Source organism: Heteronotia binoei, chromosome 6 (assembly GCF_032191835.1).
Source record: "Heteronotia binoei isolate CCM8104 ecotype False Entrance Well chromosome 6, APGP_CSIRO_Hbin_v1, whole genome shotgun sequence".
Taxonomy (NCBI): domain Eukaryota; kingdom Metazoa; phylum Chordata; class Lepidosauria; order Squamata; family Gekkonidae; genus Heteronotia; species Heteronotia binoei.
In genome coordinates, this window is record NC_083228.1 from 100,072,214 (window position 1) to 100,082,746 (window position 10,533).

Consider the following 10,533-nt stretch of genomic DNA (forward strand, 5'->3'; position numbering starts at 1 on the left):
AAAGCATAGCTTAAATGTAAAGAAGTCAGGGGATTACATGGTATTGTGGATGAGACCTTGTCCTTATTTCACCCCAGAGAGTTTAGGCATTATGGCCAGTAGCATAAAACATAACCTACTGTCCCAGATCTCCGAATAAAGGATTATGTTGTCAGATATAAATCTCTCTCTTTATATCAGCCTGTTGCTTGATGTATGAAAAATATAGCTGAGCTACCAGAGGGTGCTGCATCAAGGTAGTGTTTTGCAGTGATGGATAGGTTGTTGAGAACTGGGATCACAGTTAAAGTAAGTTCAAAGCAAGCAGCCATGTAGAAGCTGCTAATTATGATATGTGGATATGTTTGTGGCTTGTTGTAGCTAGGCTGACATTTTTTTTCCCTCTGTGCTGACTGCTCCAGTTTATCACAAAGTTATTAAAGAGACATCTCTATTGCTTTTGTTAGCCTGGTTTTGTTCCGCTATAGGGCTAAGCACCTTTAGGATGTCCAATCTAGATCAAGGAAATAGTTCAGGAGGAAAGGTTTAAAACTTCCTCCCTCAGCTATGCTTCTCTGATGAATTTAAAACACGCACATAACTGCAGTCCTGAAGCAATCCACCTGCCCCTCCCCCAAAACCCTATGTGAGCTTGATCATGGATCTCCTGTTTGTTTATTTAGTACATTTTTATGCCACCCTTCCTCCACGAGTCATGTACAGTTTTCCCTCCTCTCTTTTATCCTAACAACAAGAATGTTGGCACAAGGTCATCCAACAAATTTCATGCTGGAATGGGAATGTAGTGCAGATTCTACTGCAACTCCCTAACAGGTACACCACATTCCATCTAGTTTGGCCTTTGGACTGGGGAGAGCCAGGTTCAAATGCCTGCTGTACCATGAAGCTCAGTGGGAGACCTTGGAACAATCACTGAGTGCTTTCACACGGTGTCTGTTTGCAAGTGGATTTTGCTATTCTTACACAGTAAAAATCCAGTGCAAAGCATGTTATTTAGTGTGTGTGAATGCACCCACTGTTTCCCTCACAAACTTATGCCCCAGGGTTCTTTGAGGATAAAAACTGAGAGGAACACCACAAGGTCCTTAGAGCAAGGGTGGAGTCAAAATGTAATAATTAATCATAGTTTAAGGCACCCATTTCAATTCCATTATATTTTGCATACATACAATTAAGAGACACATCTATTCTGCAAATGACTCAGTATGTTCAGAATTGAAAGCAATGGGTTGTAATAGTATGAACCTAAATTTAAATCACTCAAAGCATGTATGAAGTGTCTTGTAAATCCACAGTGATATATTTCCAAGGTTATTAGCAGAGATTTTTGAATGGGTGCAGGGGGAGGGGAAAGGTCTAATAGAAATGTTGACATACCATTAACTAGAATATCATTAATGGGTATGCTAATAGTTAGAGATGTTTTTTAATTGTAAGGAGGTTAATTGGTACACTACATTTGCATTCTTTTCTTCTCTAGTGGTGGCAATTTCAGTACATTCATTGCTAGGAATGGCTATTAACTTAAGAAGATTCAAAGGATCATAACATGTCCTAGAGAAAACAAGTGGAAAATTATACTATTAATGAGGCTTACTCAAGAAGGTAGCTGATGTCGTTATAACCTTATCTAAATAGTAACAAGGGAAATAGCATTTTCCCCCTCCTGTTTGGTCCTCTGTTATTTTGTAAGCAATAAATCTCTTTAAAACCCCATTTCTTTTGGGTTTTAACAGGAATGCTTTAAGAAAGAGATTTGTTCCATTGCCTATATATGATTTTGTTTTATATTGTATGCAATCAAAACTTTATTTCTTAACAAATGAATCAGTGAGCTATTGAGCTACTGATTTTTTTCACAAAATGCCACTTCTCTCAATAAATTTAGCTCTTTGGACTGCAGCCACTCTCTGAAAGAACACATAATGACAATATTGATGCAATTCATGTCATCCAAATGCTATAATTCTCTTCCACCTCTAGTTTATGGTTCCATGTTTTGGAAGGAAGGAAGGAATGAAGGGAGAGAGGGAGGGAGGAAGGACAGAATTACTGTTCCCCTCATCTTTTCCTCTTCATCCTTTTATCCATTTCAGAAAATTCGGAGAGGATCCTTAATCCCATCACTCCTGGAAGCCATCTCAAGATCCTTATATTACTGAGTGTATATATGTATGTATGTATATATATGTATGTATGTATGCATATTATAGATTTGTACCGGTAATTCTTCATTTAGACCTTAGGAGTATCAGAATTTTTCACAGTACTCTTAGTCTGAGAGGTACTACATCCAGGGCTTTTTTTTTTTTGAGCAGGAACACACAGGAATGCAGTTCCAGCTGGCTTGGCATCAGGGGGTGTGACCTAATATGCAAATGAGTTCTTGTTGTAATCTATACCCAAAATCTAGCCTTATCTACAATGAATTGACTTGAAGTACATGGATTTCAACTTGCTGTACTAAAACTGAGTTAAGTATGATGAATCAGGTTAATTATGATTACTTTGGCTTGAATGGAGAGTGTTTTAGAAATGGGATACTATCTTCATGTTAGGGTGTATGATTTGAAAATTTGATAGCCAACATACAAGAGAGCACTGATGATACTGAGAACGCATTTAAATCTAACTTTTTCTCCTCAGACTCAAGGTAGCTAACACTGATGCAACCAAAGTACAAGGACCCAAAGATGTAACAATGCAAATTAACAGGATTAAAACACAAAATACACAAATTATGAATGTAACAGTGGTCAAGATTTAAAAAACATAGGATTAAAAACAAAAACTCAGAAATAAAACAACAACAACTAGGTTTAGAACAAGCACAGCAAACTCTGCTGAAACAATTTACCCCCCACCAAATGTTCTCTGGAATAAGAATGTCTTACCTGTCTTCCAAAATGTAGTCAGAGAAGATGCCCTCCTCACCCAGTCTGAAAAGATTGTTTCTGATATATCTTCTTGAATTTTAGCAACATGAAATTGGAACTGGTCCTCAACTCTGAGTCCCTAGCTCCAAACAGAAAATCTAGAAAGAGACATATGGTGATACTTACTTAAATGTTGTGATCTTATGATAAATTAAACAAATGGAGTATTGATAGTAGATATTTTGACAGGGTCATGTGGTATTTTCCTTCTCCTTGTTTGAATAACATGATCATTCACAAAGGCCTCACACACCAGACAATAGCTTGCACATGTGCAAGATTCTACAGCAACTAGGTTACTATAACTGAGTTTCCTTTGTTTAGAAACATGAACTTGTTTTTTTGTTAACGCCCCCCCCCCCCTGTTTTTCTGCACTGCTTGCTACACTTTGACTTAGCACTGAATTGTGCAAGTGGCCATATGGGCAGGTGTTTAGCTCTTATTGTTTTGCTGAAGGCAATCCTATATGTGCTCATAGTGGGACTAACGACAAACACATGCAAAGGGTTGCTCTCTATATATGCATGGACATAAAATAGAACTTACTTTCAAGCAAACATGGTAAAAAGAATTACAGGTGTCACCTTAGTTAAAAGGCAGCATTTATCCCCATGTGGTAATATTATTACTTATGGATTCAGATTTAGCACTTAATGCAGAATTGTAGCTTTTACAAACTTCAGTAGATTAAAGCCTGGAGTTGACAGGCTCTAGAAGCACTTAGTTAAAGCAGAACATTTTCATTTTGAAAATACCATTCAGTAATTAAAAAGCTTGGGAAGCTGCCAGAATCTTTTAATCTAATCTACTTTAAAGGGGGAAAAGCCCAATGACATTTCCTGAAAAATTAAAATGGTAAATACAGGTTAATGTTTCTACATCATATGGTGAATCCAGCAGCACCATTTGTAGTAAAATGTCCAGAAAGGAGCAATAAAAACCTCAAGTTTTATACGGAGTACCATTTAGGATTTTAAAAGGCACGTAAAAGAAGTAACAGGGAACAGACTTTGGGAGAGTTCATAGACTGGGAGCCCTACCATCTAACATTTCACAGATTAAAATAGGAACCACTCACAGTAGGAAGAACAACTGGTCAAAAGGCCCTGTGGTATGTTTCTATCTTTATTCACTTTTGTACTGTTTTGAGAGCCAATAAAATACTTGTTCTCAGAGTCAACAAGGAAGAAAAAGTCATAAGTTTCCTATAAACACTTATCAAACATCCCAAACAAACCTCCCCAGAATAAAAATGGTATGTTGTACACTACACATTGTCTTAATATCCATGTACATATGCTTATGTGCCTATGTATTAGAGACAGGACTATCTACCCTCCCTATGAACTTTAATTTCTAAAGGCCCAGGAACTGTTCTCCACACAATCAGCTCATGCAAACCACATTATTATAAGGATAACACTGGGAAAAGAATGTGGGAAAATGCTTGAATGCTGTTATTTCTGTGTATATTTCAGTATGAGAAAGTGGATGAAGAGATATTGCATGTGGTAACCTCCACATTTATTTTGAGGTTGACATAAGTACAAATGGGAAGAAATGGCATTTTTCCTTCAGGGGCCCAGTAAGTACCAGTTCCAGAGGACAAATATTTTCCTGTCTGCAATTGTCTCATGGTCTTAGGGATGTGCACATTAAAAAAAAAAATCTGTAATTAACTTTGGATCTGAATTTTGGGTGATATACTTTTTTTCATTAACCAAAATTTTCTGAAATATTATTACCAGTTTGGGATTTTTTTTCTTGGGTACTTCCCCACAAAGCCTGAAAATTTGCAACCATTTTTTTATTGCTATTCTCACCCCTCTCCCTTGAGGCAACAAGATAGGGGATGGAGGTAGGAGAAAAGAGGAAGTCAGCCCCAGACTTACCATGCCCACACTGTCCTTACTAGAGTCTTCTCCTTCTTGCTGGCATTGGAGGCAGTGGAGCTTGGCACACAGCCAGATAATAGCAGGATGGCCGGGGGGGGGGGGGGGGGCGCTCCTGGGATCCTGCAAGACTTGGATATCACAACAGCCATTTTCTCCCCTGACACCAGGGCTTTTTGTAGTTGGCAATTGAATACAATTGTAGTGATATCACAGTATATTAATATGTATACCAGGTTCTCTAGATTCCCAGCTTTCAGTTTTAAAAAGTTAGACTCTATCTCCTTCAGTCACAGATATATAAAGAACGGGGCATCTTTTCCATATGCACTGGCTGCTAATTTGTTGCTGGACCCAATTCAAATTTCTAATATTGACCTTGAAAGCCCTATAACATTTGGGACAAACATGTCTTAAGGACCACCTTCTCCCAAATGACCCTACCTGTCCACTTGGGTCATCTTTGGAGGTACCGCTGTCATCTGAGGCTAAACAGGGGGCAACCAAAACTTTGAGACTCCCTCCCCAAGGACATTTGTTTCCCTGTTGTTATCTTTGCTAGCAGGTGAAGACTTTTTCAATCTGTTTGGACCAATAATTGAAACTGACCTCTTTCCTGCTCTTTGGTGTTATAGTTGTTTATATGTTCTAAATGAATATATACTTTATTTTCAATATTTTTAATGTTGAAATATTTTAATATTTGATGTTCAACACCTTGAGGATCCTATTTGGGAGATAAGACAGCACAGAAATCAATACAATACCCAGGTCTGCTTCAAAAACAGCTGAAGAAGTGACTCTCAGATTCAAATTGAAGGCTGCTTTATCCAGGGTAAAAAACCCAGTCCTGAAAGGGCAAGGGGCTAAGGGCTGACCTCAGAAGCATCAATATTACCCAAACTGAAATCTGCACTAGAGTCTAGCTCTTCATATTTTAAGGCCAGCATACATAAGCAGGTTTGTCTGCTTTAACGGTAACCACATAAAGGCTGCTTTCCACAGTTGCCTTAAAGAGATTGCTGCCTGTTTGCATCAGCCCTTATTGCACATTAATTAGCAAGTGATTATCTGTTAAACTTCCAAGTGCTTCACCTGAACTGTGCTGTGGATTGAGCTTATGGTGTGGAGACAGCTTTATAACAATCAGCAGTCATTTGTGCGACTCAGCTTGCCACTTGCACAACAGTTAGTCTCGATGAATGAGAGTAGATCAGAAGCAAAAACAGCATTTCAGATGTTTGCATTTTAGAACCCTCTGAACATTCCATGTCCAGCTGTTTTGGAAGCTTTTACTGGATTTCTCTAATTCAACTTGATTGGTTTCATGACAAGTTGTGGTCATGATGACATCATGAGACTTGACCACAAGTTAGCATCGATCAGTTTTATTCATTATATGAGTCTTATGGTTTTTCTCTTGGCTACTTTGTTCAATAATGGCCTTGAGTGATTTTTTTGCAAGCTTGCCAGTTTAAAAGAGAGCCCTTGGCTGTGCTTACATGACTCACACCAGGCCTCAGATTCAGTGTGAGCTCACAGGAGCTTAGCTCCTGAACCTTTCTGAGAGTTCCACCTCCTCCTGAGAGTTCTGCCACCTCCTTCCAAGAGTTCCACCTCCTTGTCCATTGAATAGTATTGCAGCTGCATAACAATCCCTGGATGAGCTCCACCACCTATTTTTCTACAAAATGACTGCTGACTCACACAATCCACTGTGTACAGCCAAGCCCTGAGATGTAACTGCATATGCACCAGTGCTTCAGAAAGGGAAGAACACCTGCAGGATTTACTCCAATCATTCTAAAACTACAGTGCCCACCTAGAGAAATAAAGCTGCAGATTTAAGGGCTAGAGAAATAGCCATGAAGCACTTTCTACATTACAGGGTAAGCAAGTAAAGCAGCTGACTTGGATAACCCAGGCTAACCCAATCTCATCAGATCACAGAAGCTAAGCAGGGTCAGCCTGGCTAGTATTTGGATGGGAGACCTCCAAGGAATATCAGGGCTGTGATGCAGATGTGGGTAATAGCAAACCACCTCTGAAATGTCTCCTCCCTTAAAAATAAACAAGTCTAGCTTGCCACCTAGTGGTGCATAATGCTAAAAGAGCTAGAACTTCTGGGTGTCATACAATCTTAGGATCTCCTGGCTATACTACACACACTGCCATATGATAATTAATTATTAGCTGAATACCATAACTCACAACTAAAACCTCTCCAGTGTATCACGAGTGGGGAAAATTCTTCCCTCTCACAAGCCTAAGTGAGGGTGGACAGTGCTTTCTTACAGGCAAACGACTAGTTGCTGACAGCAATGGAAATACAACTGAGGGGACAGCTCTGGCTGCTCTGAGTCTGGTTCCAGTTCTGTTTCCATATCCACTCTAGTGACTCAACCACAGACACAATAAAATCAGCCATGCCATCGAGGGCTTATTCATTTCTACATACTCTGCCTGATGTGATATATGCAATCACATGCCAGCAATGCCCTTCTGCCATTTCTGTAGGCCAAAGTGGACATCACTGAGGAAAAAGGGAAACATGCATCAACAACTGGAAACACTTGGAAATCGATATGGAAATATTTTGATATCTTTGGACATTCAATAATAGATGTAAAGCTTTATTTATAGATTTTATTTATTAGATGTTTAGTCACCACTCACCCAAAGGGTCTCACAGCAATTTACAATATTAAAACCAATAAGGTAAACAAAAACAAATATAAAATATTCACATCAAAATATTAAACTATTGAAATGTGTGGCTATCACCATACTACTAATAAATACAGCCAAAACATTGAAGGTTACCCTTTAAAGGCCAAACTGAACAATTCAGCCTTTCATGCCCTGGGGAAATATTCTGTTTTAAAGTTTTAACTGTTTAAATATTTAATTGTTTTATACTTGAAATTGTTTAAATTTTATGTTTGATTAATTGTTGGAAGCTGCCCTGAGCCATTCGTGGGAAGGGCGGGATATAAATCTCAAATAAATAAATAAATAAAAGTCTAGCAGGCCATGAGGGCAGGGGCCACAACGGAGAAGGCCCTTCCTCTGGTGATAATTAATCAAGTCATCCTAGGGCCAAGTACCTGCAAGAGGCCCCAAGAGGATGACCAAAGAGAGTTGTGACAGGAAAAGTGGTCCTGTAGATATGAGAGTCCCAGACCATTATGGACTTTAAGGGTTAACACAAACTTCTTGAATTGGATCTGGAGACTAATTGGTAGCCAATGCAGCTGCCACAGAATTTAAATAGTATGAACTGGCTGTGATGTTGCAGACAGCAGCCTGACAACTGCATTCTGGACCACCTGCAATCTCTGCAGGGCTTTTTTTGTAGCAGAAACTCCTTTGCATATTAGGCCACAAACCCCTGATGTAGCCAGTCCTTTTACAGGAGCTTACAGTACTAAGCTTCCTGTACTAAGAGCCCTGTAAGCTCTTGGAGGATTGGCTACTCAGGGGTGTCTGACCTAATATGCAATGGAGTTCCTGCTACAACCCTCCACCCCTGCTCTGGATAGAGCAATTTGCAGTAGTTCAGTTTGGAGGTGACCATTGTATGATGGATCAATGTGGCAAAGTCTGACCAAGACAAATAAGGAGCCAGCTGGTAGGTACAGAATTCATATGCAAAGTTGATAGAATCAGACTTGGACTTAGTTCACTATAAAAAGTAATTGTTCCTACTTATAGCTTTATGGACACTATTTAGATTCATCCTACTTTGGTTTAAAAAAGCAATTTTTAAACAAAGCAGGAAAGGATTTACTTTTAAAATATATTCAATAGGTATCTGGTTATTTGATAAAGGGGGCTTGTCAGAACATTATCTGTTGGATAAAGTTGGTTGTGAACCCTCTTCCCCAAAGACTGGGGGACCCATGAGGATGGTCTATCCCATGAGACAAATGGATCCTACTACTTTGGAGGGTTTGTGGGATTTTGAGTGCTTTTTTGGTGGGACAGGAATATTGAGCTCTCAGATACAATTGACAGACCTTCTTCTCTGTTATCATTGCATCAGTCAAATTTATTTATTTATTTGGGATACTTTTATCTAGCTTCTTCTCAATGGGAGCCCAGCTTACAAAATACCAGTTTCAACAACCTGAATATACAAAATGCCATCAGAAAAACAAATATCCCCTTCCTTGAAGTGCTGAGGTCCACTGGAGTGACCTGAGAACCAAGGCCAAGAGGATCACGCCTTTAGCCATGCTCAAGCTCTATGACCCTGCAGACTGTGTAAACAGAGCATTTTTTATCATCAGTAAAAGGTTGGTTTTTGTCAGCATTTACTCTTTGCCCACTCAGAATTCAAACTAATATTGCCAACTACATTATAAATTAACTGGTAATGTGAATGGGTTTGAAGGACTGAATCTACTACCCTTCCAAAAGCTTTGGGTCTATTCTAATTGTATTTAGCAGAATGCAATTGTAAGCACATAATACAATCTATAGTAATACTGTTTCAGTCACAGTATTGTAATAAGCTGCTCTAGAAAAAAAAGAAAGGGAAATAGATTGAAATATCTAGGAGGAAACAGAAATATTTAAAACCAAATACCAGAAGAGGTACCATGTTCAGATGATAGTAGCTTCTTTCAGTCTGATTCCAGAATGTAAATATTTTCCCCACTATTATTGTTCATGTTTCCTCCTATCATTCCAGAGCATCCTGCACTGTTGTCTGCTGCTCAATGGTGCTATCATTAGGGTTTTCACTGAGCTATGTAATTTGCTTAGCATGATCGGAGTTCTGAATAGAATGGGAGAATGATGTGAATAGCACAATAAAAACAATACATTCAGGCACTGGCTAGCTGGACTGCTTATAAAAATCTAAGTATGATTTGTGTCAACATTTCAATGTATCTAAAAATTAGCAACAAGGAAGCTTGTTTTTTGTTGACTGAGGTCATATTGGAGATTCTACTGCTACTATAAGATGACCTTTTAAGTTGAATCAGAGGATCCAACCATCCATTACATTGTTGTAATGATGTATTTTTGTATTGGTTTTAATGGCTTTTAAGATGACATTTTAGTGTACATTTTAATTTATCTGCCTTGGTGGTCCCCTGAAAGCAGAAAGGCAGGGTAAAAATCTTGTTAAATAAAATTAAATGCAGTGATACCTATTATAACCCATAGCTTTCATATACTTCCTCAGAGGAGGAGGAGGAGTAAATGAAGAAGAAGAAGAAGAAGAAGAAGAAGAAGAAGGAAGAGTAGGAGTTGGATTTATATCCCACCCCTTCACTCAGAGTCTCAGAATGGCTTACAATCTCTTTCCCTTCCTCTCTTCACAGCAAACACCCTGTAAGGTAGGTGGGGCTGAGAGAGCTCTGAGTGAACTGTGGCTTGCTCAAGGTCACCCAGCTGGCTGCGTTTGAAGGAGTAGGGAATCAAACCTAATTCTCCAGATTACAGTCTGCTTCTCTTAATCACTACACCAAACTGGCTCTCAGCTATCCGATATGTCTCTCCTTTGCTTTACCACCCTGTTCATAGGCTACAGAATTGGAGGGGGCATTTGGTGATGGACTAAAAGTCACAAACTGGAGTAAAGTGTGTAGCTCAATTACCACCAGCTCTTCTTTATTTCTGGGTGCTATACTTTACTGTTTTGTATTCACAGAATACCAAAGTGAAGACAGGAAACATGACTCCTTGCCCT